Source organism: Macaca fascicularis, chromosome 3 (assembly GCF_037993035.2).
Source record: "Macaca fascicularis isolate 582-1 chromosome 3, T2T-MFA8v1.1".
In the NCBI taxonomy this organism is placed as follows: domain Eukaryota; kingdom Metazoa; phylum Chordata; class Mammalia; order Primates; family Cercopithecidae; genus Macaca; species Macaca fascicularis.
Window position 1 is genome coordinate 61,033,388 of NC_088377.1, and position 13,272 is coordinate 61,046,659.

The window sequence follows — 13,272 nt, forward strand, 5'->3', positions numbered from 1 at the left end:
ACAGGCGGGCACTACGAGGCCCAGCTAGGGTTTTTTGGGTATTTTTTGTAGAGACGGGGTTTCACCATGTTGGCCATTCTGGTCTCAAACTCTTGACCTCGTGATCCACCTGCCTCAGCCTCCCAAAGTACTGGAATTAAAGTCATGAGCCACCATGCCCTGCCCTAATTTATGCATTTGTTGCAGAAACAGGGTTTTGCTATCTTGCCCAGGCTGGTCTCGAACTCCTGGTCTCTAGTAAGCCTCCTGAAATGCTGGGATTCTAGGCGTGAGCCACCTTGCCTAGCACTTGCACCATTTCTCTGTGCACACGTTTCCACTCCCACTGCCTAGGACCTGTGGACTTAGATTTGAGTCACTACTGAGTACCTCACACCCAGCCCCATGCCTACCTCCCAGCCTGCACTCCCTGTTTGCTTGGTGCATTAATATCCCTCCTGAATCTGCATCCATCCACCTCCTGTGTTCAAGAGCTGTTTCAGGGAGTCAGTCTCATTTTTGGCAGTGGCCTGCCCAGTGACCTTAGCTCTGTGTACCTGGAAGGGTGGCTGCTCCTCTGGGGGGATAGGATTCGGAGGTCTGGGGGGAGAGTGATGTTAGAGAGCTCGGTCTAGGACTAGAGGATCATATGCCCTTACATAAAATACATCTCAAGTTAGGGATGAAAGCAGCGGCTCCGTGCTTTGTGTTTTTTTCTTTGTTTTCTTTTCTTTGTTTGTTTTGAGACAGGGTCTTGCTCTGTGGACCAGGCTGGAGTGTAGTGGTGCAATCTCGGCCCACTGCAACCTCCATCTCCTGGGTTCAAGCACTTCTCGTGGCTCAGCCTCCTGAGGAGCTGGTGTTACAGACACGTGCCACCATGACTGGCTAATTTTTATATTTATAGTAGAGACGGGGTTTTGCCGTGTTGGCCAGGCTGAAAGCTGCCTCAAGATTCTCTGTGAAGGCCGGGCATAGTGGTTACGCCTGTAATCCCAGCACTTTAGGAGGCCAAGGCAGGCAGATCATTTGAGGTCAGGAGTTCGAGACCAGCCCAGCCAAGTGGTGAAACCTTCTTTCTACCAAGAATACAAAAAATTAGCTGGGCGTGGTGGTGTACCCCTTTAATCCCAGCTGCTCAGGAGGCTGAGGCACAGAGGTGCTTGGTCGTGGGAGGGAGAGGTTGTGGTGAGCCGAGATTGTGCCACTACATTCTAGCCTGGGTGACAGAGCGAGACTATGTCTCCAAAACAAAACCAAAATGATTTTCTGTGAGAATGACTGCATTGGCCCCTTGGATGGGAGCGCTTCTCCACTGCAAGGTGAGGGGAAGCCCAGTCATGGGACTGCTTCCTGTAGAAGAGTCAGTTCCAGTGGCAGGGGCCCAGGGCTTTGGCTGAGGACTGTGCATTGGCAGATGCTTTGCCTCTCACAGCCCTTCCCAGCTGCGCACATCATGAGTATCAGAGTGGAGTCACAGACCTGCCTCCTTTGGGCCTCTTTGTGACCATGTTTCCTGCCTGTGGAGCATGGTAATTTCAGGGTCTAAATTGGTACGCTTGGATGTTCTCAGCCCCAAGAGGCACCTCTTCCTGTTGTAGGGTGTTTCTGTTTGTTTGTTTGTTTGTTTTTAAGAAATGGGGTCTTGCGATTTTGCATGTGATCCTCCTGCCTCACCCTCACAAAGCGCTGGGAATAGAGGTGTGAGCCATTGCACCCAGCCACAAATAAAAATTTTGGGAGTCCTGTCATTGGCTCCCCCAGGCCCACAGGACAAAGCCCTAATCCCTGGTCAGGACACTCAGTGTCCTCTGCTCTCTCCTGGGATTTCATCCTCTTCCCCTCACTCCCAGCCACTGATCTGTTTCAATTGTGTTTGTTTGCTCTCCTGCTGTTGCTTTAGCTGTTTCTTCTGCCTGGAATTCCCATGTTGGCACCATAACCACCTACTAAAAGACCCTTTTTTTTCTTTAGAGATAGGGCTGGCTGGACATGGTGGCTCACACCTGTAATCCCAGCACTTCGGGAGGCCAAGATGGGAGGATCGCCTGAGGTTGGGAGTTCGAGACCATCCCGACCAGCATGGAGAAACCACATCTCTACCAAAACCACAAAATTAGCTGGGTGTGGTGGTGCATGCCTGTAATCCCAGCTACTTGGGAGGCTAAGGCAGGAGAATCGCTTGAACCTAGGAGGCAGAAGTTGCAGTGAGCTGAGATCATGCCACTGCACGCCAGCCTGGGCAACAAGAGTGAAACTTCATCTGCAACAACAACAAAAAATACTTTAGAGATAGGATCTTGCTATGTTGCCCAGGCTGCTCTCGAACTCCTGGACTCAATTGATCTTCCTGCCTTGGCCTCCCAAAGTGCTGGAATTACAAGACAAGGTATTTACCATGGCCCAAGCCACCCAAGGCAACCTCCCTGTGGCCATAGGCTTCCACCAAATCCCTGAGCAAATAGTGCAGTGTTGCCAGTCTGTGGTTTCATGTTGAACTAAGGATATTCTCACGTGCTGTTTAACTGTGTGCCTTGTTGACCACCTGTCTCCATCCTTTAATGACCCCTGTGGCCCACACGGCTCATGGGTAAAGGTGCGCTGGGCCTCAGATGCCCCCTCCCAGGGTGCGCTTCCAGGATTCAGCTCCTGGACAGGAATAGTCAGTCACCAGGGATAGGGTGGGACCAGGGCTGGGGCTCTCTTAGCTGCTGATGCCTGCTCACCTGACCCCTGGCACTGTTGCTACCCGCTATAGGTGGCTGAGGAGTGGGCCCAGGGCACCTTCAAACTCAACCCCAATGATGAGGACATTCACACAGCCAGTGAGCACCACCTGAAGGTACGACCCCTGGAACCCCACCGCTTTCCTGGTCTCCCCTCTCCACCTCGCCCAGGGCCATCATTCTGTTTACTCCCCCACTGGCAGACAGCTGGCGAGACCTCAGGACATGGGCCAGGCATGGAGGCTTATGCCTATAATCCTAGCGCTTTGGGAGACTAAGGTGGGAGGATTGCTTGAACCCAGGAGATGGAGGTTACATTGAGCAGAGATCCCATTGCACTCTAGCCTGTGTAACAGAGCAAAAGTCCACTGAAAAAAAAAAAAAAGCAAAAAAGCAGTGTTTCTCGAAGCTAGTACCCCAACTAGCAGCACCAGCATCACCTCAGAACTCCTGAGAAATGTGAGGTGAGGACCCACTTTAGATGGCTGAATCAGAGATTCTGGGGGTGGTCCCCAGCAATTTGTATTCACTTTATTATGATTTTTTTAAATCTTTGAGATGGAGTTTTGCTCTTTTCGCCCAGGCTAGAGTGCAGCAGTGCCATCTCAGCTCACCGCAAACTCCACCTCCCGGGTTCAAGCGATTCTCCTGTCTCAGCCTCCCGAGTAGCTGGGATTACAGGCATGCGCCACTACGCCTGGCTAATTTTGCATTTTTACTAGAGATGGGGTTTCACCACGTTGGTCAGGATGGTCTCAAACTCCTGACCTCAGGTGATCCACTCGCCTCAACCTCCCGAAGTGCTGGGATTACAGGTGTGAACCACCGTGGCTGTCCAGCAATTTGTATTTTTAATAAATTCTCCAGTTGTTAGGCCTGGTGGCTCACGCCTGTAATCACAGCACTTTGAGAGGCTGAGGCAGGAGCATTGGTTGAACCCGGGAGTTCAAAACAAGCCTGAGCAACATAGCGAGACCCTGTCTCTAAAATAAAAAAAAATTAAATTAGTAGTCATGATGGTTTATACCTGTGGTCTCAGGAGACTGATGTGGGAGGATCCCTTGAGCCCAGGAGGTCAAGGATGCAGAGAGCCATGATTGCACCATTGCACTCCAATCTGGGTGATGCAGCAAGACCTTGTCTCAAAAAAGCCCAAATCAACAACAACAAATTAGCAGGGCATAGTAGTGTGCGTGCCTTTATTCCCAGCTATTTGGGAGGTGGAGGCTGAAAGATCCCTTGAGTTCAGGCTGCAGTGAGCTATGATGGCTGCTGCACTCCAGCCTGGGCAACAGAGCAAGACCCTGTCTCCTAACAAAGAAAACTATTCTCCAGGAACATCTGATGCATGCTAAACATAAGGACTATTTGAAAACATAAAGGCCAGTAAAACCTAGAGGCCAGTAAGCATTAGTAGTGCATGTAAACGTTATCAATAATTATGAGAAGATGGTTCAAGCTGAGAGTGAGACAGAACCGAATGGGTAAGATAGGATCTGCCCAAGGCACTGACATCCTGGAAGAGGGACAGGTCCTGGGCCTAACAGCATCAGACGCCAGGGTGCCCAGGGCCCACCACTCATCCACTTACACCCCCAGGTTCACTGAGAGAACGTGGGACAGGCCCTGACCCCGACATGCTGGCCACTGACCTCTACTACCTTGTCCTCAAAGGGATGAGTGTGTAGCAGCCAGAGGGAGGGTGAGAAGATGGGGTGCCCCTCAGAGGGCAGGGAAGCTCAGGAAGGGGTACAGGCAGCCTGGCCTGTGGCTCACATGTGTAATCCCATCACTTTGGGAGGCCTAGGTGGGTGGGTCACTTGAGGCCAGCCTGGTCAACTTGGTAAAACCCTGTATCTACTAAAAATACAACAATTAGCCGGTTATGCTGGCACAGTCGTATGATCCCAGCTACTCAGGAGGCTGAGGCAGCAGAATCGCTTGAAGCTGGGAGGTAGGTGGAAGTTGCAGTGAGGTGAGATTGTGCCACTGCACTCCAGCCTGGGCGATAGAGCAAGACTTTGTATGAAAAAAAAAAAAAGAAAAAAAGGAATGGGCACCGGCAATGGAGGCAGATAAGGGCATGGAGGAAGCTGCCTCAGCGCCATCTCCTAGGAGGTGAGCCTAGGTGCCTGGAGGTCAGGGTTGCCTGGTGCTCTGGCCCACGTCTTCCTCTTTTCCCAGCCACCTGTTCTCAGGCAATGTGAGGCGTGTGTGCGAGTGTGGGCACAGTGTGGAGCAGTAAGGTGGTGTGGGTGGCCCTGTGTGCTCCAGGTTCAATGGGCAGATCTGCCAGGTGTGGGTGCTATTGCAGGCACAGCAGGCTTAGGTCCTCCCGTGCCTGCCCCCAAATAAAGTGGGGGCAAGAGGAGGCTGTTGTGTATTTCCTGCCCTAGCCTGGTTCCTTCCTTGCTAGGCTTTCCAGGGCTGACCAGTGGGATGGTCAGGGACTGGAGAGGCAGGGCAGGGTGGCCTGTAATCCTAGCACTTCGGAAGGGCAAGGTGTGAGGATGCTTGAGGCCAGGAGTTTGAGACCAACCTGGGCAACCCAGGGAGACCCCTGTGTTATTACCTCTACCAAATAATAAAAATAATTAGCCCAGCATGGTGATGGATGCCTGTAAGTCCCAGCTACTTGTAAGGCTGAGGTGAGAGGATCAGTTGCACCCAGGAGTGGAGGCTGCAGTGAGCTATGTTCACACCACTGCATTCCAGCCTGGACAACAGAGTGAGACCCTGTCTCAAAAAAAAAAAATCTTAAAAAAAATATGCTTTCGGAGTAAACTGGGCAAGGGCAGTAAGGGTGATAGATGGGAAGGGAAGAGGTGTCTCCCATCACAGCCTCTGCCCTGTCCAGGTCCCATTACTTTCAAACAGGGTATCACAGTGGCCTCCTATGCCAGGAGCAGTGGCTCACACCTGTAATCCTAGCACTTTTGGAGGCCTGGGCAACATAGCAAGACCCCAGCTAATACATTAATAAGAAAAAAATAGCCAAGTGGTCATGGTGGCTCACACCTGTAATCCCAGCACTGTAGGCTGAGGCTTGTGGATCACCTGAGGCCCCTAGTTGGAGACCAGCCTGGCCAACATGGTGAAAGCCTGTCTCTACTGAAAATACAACAATTAGCTGGGCCTGCTGGCAGGAGCCTGTAATCACAGCAACTGGAAAGACTGAGGCAGAATTGCTTGAACCCAGGAGATGAAGGTTGCAGTGAGCTGAGATCCCACCATTGCACTCCAGCTTGGGTGAAAAGAGCAAGCCCCTGTCTTAAACAAATAAAATGAAAAAAAAAGGAGGAGGAGGAGTAAGAGGAAGAAGAAACAGCCAGACTCGGTGGCTCACTCCTGTAAACAAGGAGGCAAAGGAGGAGGAGGAGGAGAAGGGAGGCGTAGGAGAGGGAGGAGGAACAGCAGAAGCAGCAGCAGCCAGGGGTGGTGGCTCACGCCTGTAAAAGAGGAAGAGGAGGATGAGGAGGAGGATGAGGAGGAGGAAAAGGAAACAGGCATGGTGGCTCACACCTGTAAAAGAGGAGGAGGAGGGGGAGGAAACATCCAGGCATGGTGACTCACACCTGTAAAGGAGGAGGAGGAGGAGGAAACAGCCAGGTGTGGTGGCTCACGCCTCTCGAAGAGGAGGAGGAGGAAACATCCAGGCATCATTGCTCACAGCTGTAAAGGAGGAGGAGGAGGAAACAGCCAGGCGTGGTGGCTCACACCTGCAAAGGAGGAGGTGGAAGAGAAGAAGCAAAAGGAAACAGCCAGGTGCGATGACTCACACCTGTAACGGAGGAGAAGGAGGAAACAGGCACAGTGGCTCATGCGTGTAAAAGAGGAGGAGAAATAGGAGGAAACAGCCAGGTACAATGGCTCACGCCTGTAGAAGAGGAGGAGGAGGAAGAAATAACACCCAGTTGTGGCTGATGACTGTAAAAGATGGGGAAGGAGGAGAAAACAGTCTGACAAGGTGGCTCAGGCCTATAGAGGAGGAGGAGGAAGAAACAGCCAGACATGGTGGCTCACATCTGTAAGGGAGAATGAGGAGGAGAAAGAAATAGTCAGGCGGTGGCTCCCGCCTTTAAATGAGGAGGAGGAGGAGGAGGAAAAGAAAGAATCAGGAGAGGTGGCTCACACCTGTGGAGGAGGAGTAGGATGAGGAAATAGCCAGGCTTGATGGCTCCTGCCTGTAAAGGAGGAGGAGGAAGAGGAATAAACAGCCAGGCACGCTGGCTCCTGCCTTTAAATGAGGAGGAGGAGGGAAAAGCTGTCAGCTGTACCACAATTTGGAGGGTGGCATCCCAGATCTGCGGAGTGTTAGCTTCAGGCTGGTACGATCACTGAGCCTTTCAGGGCTGCCCCATCTTCCTACCAGGCTGCCCACTTCTTTTTTCTTTTTCTTTTAACTTTTTTTTTTTTTTTTTTTTGGAGACAGAGTCTCCCTCTGTGGCCCAGGCTGGAGTGCAGTGGCGTGATCTCAGCTCACTGCAACCTCTGCCTCCTGGGTTCAAGTGGTTCTCTTCTCTCAGACTCCTGAGTAGCCGGGACTACAGGCACGCACCACCATGCCCAGCTAATTTTCTTGTATTTTTACTAGAGATGGGGTTTCACCATATTGACCAGGCTGGTCTTGAACTCCTGACCTTGTGATCTGCTTGCCTCAGCCTCCCAAAGTGCTGGGACTACAGGTGTGACCCACTGCGCCCGGCCTTAATTTTATTTTTTGTAGAAATGAGGGTCCCTTAATTTTATTTTTTGTAGAGATGGGAGTCTCACCACGTTTCCCAGGTTGGTCTCAAATTCCTGTCCTCAAGTCATCTTCCCACATTGGCCTCCCAAAGTGCTGAGATTACAAGTGTGAGCCACTATGCACGACCTTAATTTTTGTATTTTGGTATTTAGTATTTTTGTATTTTTGGTAGAGACAGGGTTTTGCCATGGTATCTAACTCCCGGACTCCAGCAATGTGCCCACCTTGGCGTCCCAAAGTGCTGGGGTTACAGGTATGAGCCACTGTGCCTGGCCAAATAAAGGGGAATCTTGAGTCTCTTTGTATTAGTCCTTTCTTCATTGTACTCAAAGAATGCCTGGAACTGGGTAATTAATAAAGAAAAGAGATGTGTTTGCTCACTATTCTGCAGGCTGTACAGGAAGCATAGTATTGGCTATTTGTTTCCGGTGAGGCCTCAGGAAGCTTCCAATCATAGCAGAATGTATAAACCAAAATATATCTGAGACAGGTCTTGATCAATTTAGACCATTTATTTTGGGCTGGGTGCCATGGCTTATGCCTGTAATCCCAGCACTGCTAGGCTGAGGCAGGTAGATGACTTGAGGCCAGGAGTTTGAGACCGGCATGGAGAACGAAGTGAAACCATGTCTCTACAAACTATACAAAAATTAGCTGTCATCCCAGCTACTCAGGAGGCTGAGGCAGGAGAAGTGCTTGATCCTGGGAGGCGAGATTGCAATAAGGCAAGATCATACCAGTGTACGCCAGTGTGGGCAATGAGTGAGTGAGATTCCCTCTTACCAAAAAAAAAAAAAAGTTTATTTTGCCAAAATTAAGGAGGCATGTCTGGGAGGCAGGTCCGTGTCTTTCTCCAAAGATTATTTTGAGGGGTTCAATATTTAAAAGAGAAAGGACGGATAATTGGGAAGGGAAGATATTTTGAAAAGGTGTGAGTAGATAAGAGACAAACAGTTGTATACTTTGGAGTCTGATCCGCCTTTCTATTTCCTTTTCCTTTTTATTTTTTTTTGGAGGCAGAGTTTTGCTCTTATTGCCCAGGTTGGGGTGCAATGGCTCCATTTTGGCTTACTGCAACCTCAAACTCCTGGGTTCAAGTGATTCTCTTGCCTTAGCCTCCCGAGTAGCTGGGATTACAGGGGACCGCCACCACGCCTAGCTAATTTTTGTATTTTTAGTAGAGATGGGATTTCACCATCTTGGCCAGGCTGGTCTCGAACTCCTAACCTCAGGTGATCCACTCACCTCAGCCTTCCAAAGTGATGCCTGGCCTTTAATCAGACTTTCAGCAAATACATAATGTACATCTAGGGAAAGGGTAGAGGAATAGTCACTTAGGCCATTTCTTTTTTCTTTTTTTGGACAGAGTTTCGCTTCTGTTGCCCCGACTGGAGTGCAATGGTGCAACCTCGGCACACTGCAAACCTCTGCCAGCCCCAAGTTTCAAGCGATACTCCTGCTGCAGCCTCCCGAGTAGCTGTGATTATGGGTGCCTGCCACCACACTTGGCTAATTTTTGTATTTTTAGTAGAAACAGGGTTTCACTGGGTGTGGTGGCCCAAGCCTGTAATCCTAGCACTCAGGAGGCTGAGGCAGGCAGATTAGCTGAAGTCAGGAGTTCAAGACCAGTCTGACCAACATGGCAAAACCCTGTCTCTACTAAAACCCTGTCTCCACTAAAAATACAAAAATTAGCCAGGCAGTAGTGGCATGTGCCTATAATCCCAGCTACTCTGGAGGCTGAGGCAGGAGAATTGCTTGAACTTGGAAGGCAGAGGTTGCAATGTGCGGAGATTACACCACTGCACCGCAGCATGGGTGACAGAGCAAGACTCCGTCTCAAAAAAGAAAAAAAAAAATTGAAACGGGGTTTCACCATGTTGGGCAGGCCAGTCGTGAACTCCTGACCTCACATGATCCACCTGCCTCAGCCTCCCAAAATGCCGGGATTTCAGGCATGAGCTACCGCCCCTGGCCACTACTTATGCCTTTGTCTAACTCAGGGAATCTGCATTTATCCATTAGAGGAACAAGTCAAATACGCATTTCTCTCAGGTGAGCAGAGGGATGACTTAGAGTTCAGTAAAGTTCTTGGTGCTCACAAGGAATTTCCTAGCAGGCAAATTGGGTGGGAGGTATGTAGCTTTTTTATTTTTTATTTTTTGAGAGAGTCTAACTCTGTGGAAAAGGCTGGAGTGCAGTGGCATGATCTCAGCTCACTGCAACCTCCTCCTCCCAGGTTCAAGTGATTCTCCTGCTTCAGCCTCTCGAGTACTTAGGATTACAGGTGTGCACCACCACGCCCGGTTAATTTTTTGTATTTTCAGTAGAGACGAGTGTATCACCAGGTTGGCCAGCCTGGTCTCGAACTCCTGACTTCAGGTTATCGGCCCACCTCAGCCTCCCAAAGTGCTGGGATTACAGGCTTGAGCCACTGCACTTGGCCTCTCTCCCTGTATCTTCATGTGCCTGCAAACGCAAGAGGGAGTTCCTGGCCTCTTGGTTAGGGTCAGGGTCCCAGAAACGCAGGGTCAAGGCTATGATTCCATTCCTAGGATGTGCATTCTTGCAAGAGGCTGAATCCAACAGGCATGGAAGAGGCTCCGCTGTGGCCTGCTTGAATTCCTGCTATGGATAGCAAGAGGAGGTGCTTCTTGAAGAAACGGGGGGATCCCACCAGTCTCAGGGGTTCTGTCCTGGCCTGCAGCCCTGGATCATCCAGTCTGTGCTGGGGTGAGGAACCAACCTTGCCCTTCTTGGCTGGGGCTGAGGGTGAGGGTCCCGCTTCCCCAAAGGCCTAGCCTGGGGTTTCAGCCGCAGGCCTCACTGGGCAGCACCAGGCCCATCCCTCCCTTCCAGGCCTGGCGCTCGCCCACAGCAAAGATGGCACAGATCGTCTCAGGTACCTGATGCCACCCATCTGCCAGGCTCCACCCGCACTGCTGTTAGCCCTGCAGATGGTGACCAAGCGGTGGAGCGGAAAATGTGACCTGGTGGACGGGGTGTCCTGCACAGCATTCGGGCTGCTGTTGTGTGGCTGCTTGCTGGCACCGCAAAGCAGGATGCTGTACCCCCAGGAGAGCCCGTCGTGGGAGTCCGAGGAGCTGGGTGGCCTCTGGAGCTTCTGCACAGATTTCGAAGCTGACACCAGGGCTTTAAGGAGCAATGGTACCTGTGGCCACTGCAGGAGGTGAGGACTCGGGTCAGGGCCAGGAGGCGCCTGGAATCCAGCTGGTGGGAGAGGGGAGCGCTGGCCCCCTGCCGGCTCCTTCCCTTGGGTGCCCGGAGCTGGGGGCCCAAAGGAGTTAAAGGTCAATGGGCTTGGGGGCACAGGACTGGGGGAAGGGCAACCCAGGGAAACCGGGAGGGCCGAGGCAGAGGAGGTGGGAAGAGGAAGAAGCACTCCTGCCAAGCCACCTCCTGAGGTGAAGGGTGAGCCCGGGCAGTGTCCTTTTTAATATTTAGTTTTAATTTTTAAAAATTTCTTGAGACTGGGTTTGGCCCTGTCACCCAGGCTAGAGCTGAGCGGCACAATCCTAACTTCTGAGCTCAAGTGATTCTCCCACCCCAGCCTTGCAAGTTAGCTGGGGCCACCACGCCTGGCTAATTAGAAAATAATACTTGGACAGGTTAGGTAGCTAACTCCTGTAATCTCAGCACTTTGGGAGGCACAGGCAGGCGAATCACCTGAGGGCTGGAGTTTGAGACCAGTCTGGCCAACATGGTGAAACACTGCCTCTCCTAAAAATATAAAAATTAGCCGTGTGTGGGTGGTTCATGCTTGTAATCCCAGCTACTTGGGAGGCTGAGGCAGGAGAATTGGTTGAACCCAGGAGGCGGATGTTGCAATGAGCCAAGATCATGCCACTGCACTCCAACCTGGGTGAAAGAGTGAGACTCCATTTCAAAAAAAAAAAAAAAACACACCAAAAACCTGTTTTTTTTTTTTTTTTTAAAGATATAGGGTCTTACTACGTTGGCCAGGCTAGTCTTGAACTCCTGGCCTCAAGCCATCCTCCCACGATGACCTCCCAAAGTGCTAATTACAGGCGTGAGCCACTCAGACACTCACCTGGCCAGAGCGGCATGTGCTGCACTGAGCTGGGTCCGGGGATCAGGAGGAGGGGAGAGTTTAGTCGTTCTGAGGTCAGCTCTGCCGAGACAGGAAGGTCCTTTGGTTTTCAAGGTTCAGATAGAGGACAGGACATGACATCAGGCCAAGGACACCACCCCTGTTCCGCTTCTGACTTGGCTGCGGTCAGCAGAGAAATGGGACCAGGTGAGGTCTGGGCTGCATTTGTCTCTTCTACATCCTCTTTTTCTGACTTTGCGGCATTCAGTACAGGAAGAAGAGGAGAGAGCTGAATGCTAGTGTGCGACCCACTCACAGTGTCCTAAGCAAAGCTCCCCCATCCCCCCAACCAGCCTTCCTCCATGTGACAGGCAGTGGGTCAACTGTCTCAGGGATAATGGGTTCCATCCACTCCTGAGGAGGGACTCCTGGCCCCACTGACCCAGGTGCACAAACTGCCCTGGCAGTTGACCTGTCGTCAGCAAGTTGTCTGTACGTTCTGCCAAGAGTTCCTACGGTATGTCAGGACTTGTGCTAGGCCTGGGAGGCCCAGCTGTGCAACACACTTGCCCCAGATTTTTTGGGGACCTAGGAGCTGAGCCCTGCCCCTCTCTCCACAGTCAGGCCCCACCCTGGATGTGCCAGTTCCCTCCAGCTTTGATGACATTGGCTAGGACTGGCGCCTGCAACATTTTGTTAGCTGGGTGTTGTACGAATGGGAGGTGATCCTGCCAGAGCAATGGATCGAGGACCTGCGCACAAGAGTGGTGCTGAGTATTGGCAGTGCCCACTTCTATGCCATCGTGGTCAGTGCAGCCAGGAGAAGGCAGGGTGGTTGGGTGGGCATGGCTACCATCCAGCATGGGACCCCAGCAGCCACCCACAGCCTGTCTTCTGGGGTGGGATGGTGGGGATCCCTGCCCTGCCCTGGGGGCTGTGCCCTGTGTAGGGGGATAGGTAGCCTGATCTACTCCTTTGGGATACCATTCTTCCCCTCTGCCTGGCAGGCCCCTGAGCCCCATGCAGCAGGTTATGTGAGGGTGTGCCTGATAGCAGGGCCCCTCCTCATGCCCTGACTTGCCACTCTTTCCCTGTATCTCCTGTGTCTGCAGTGGGTGAATGGTGTCAACATGCTAGAGCATGAGGGGCTGACATCAGCATCTTGGTCCAGGTGGGACCCCTGCCCTCCTGCCTCTGCATCACTAATCACCATCAATAATATGCTCACCCCCAAGAAGGGGGGTCCCTGCCACTGGAGACCATCTGCTACATAACCAACACCTCCATGTGGGTACCATCCTGTCTCTACAGCTCGCACCCACCTTCCCCTCCAACCTCACTGCAGCCAGGAGGAAGAGGAAGGGCTTGGCCTGGAGAGGTCGCCATGAGGGATACCAAGAATGGACCTCTACAGGCCGATGGGAGGCCGGAGCTGGGCCTGTAGAGGCCAACTTCAGGACGATGTGGGGGCCTACAGAGGCCACTGGGAGGCCCAAGCTGGGCCTAGAGGAGCCGCCTGGGGGGTGTTTGGGGGCCTGGAGACTCCATCGGAGGGCAGGAACTGAGCCTCCTGGAGAGGCCACCGTGAGGCCTGAGCTGGGCCTGGAGAGCTTGGCTTGAGGAAGTTTTGGGCCTACAAATGCCACCAGGAGTTGGGCGGGAACTGAGTCCAAAGAGGTTGCTGTGAGGCAGGAGTTGGGCCTGTACAGGCAGCTGAGAGGAAGAGCTGGGCCTGGAGAGGACGCCGG

At 52.1% G+C, this 13,272-nt stretch overlaps 1 pseudogene; it reads left to right on the plus strand.

Annotated features, from left to right (window-relative positions):
- The first annotated feature begins 1,508 nt into the window (after window positions 1-1,508).
- LOC135969954 (beta-glucuronidase-like) lies at window positions 1,509-12,743 on the plus strand (annotated as a pseudogene).
- Window positions 12,744-13,272: the final 529 nt, after the last annotated feature.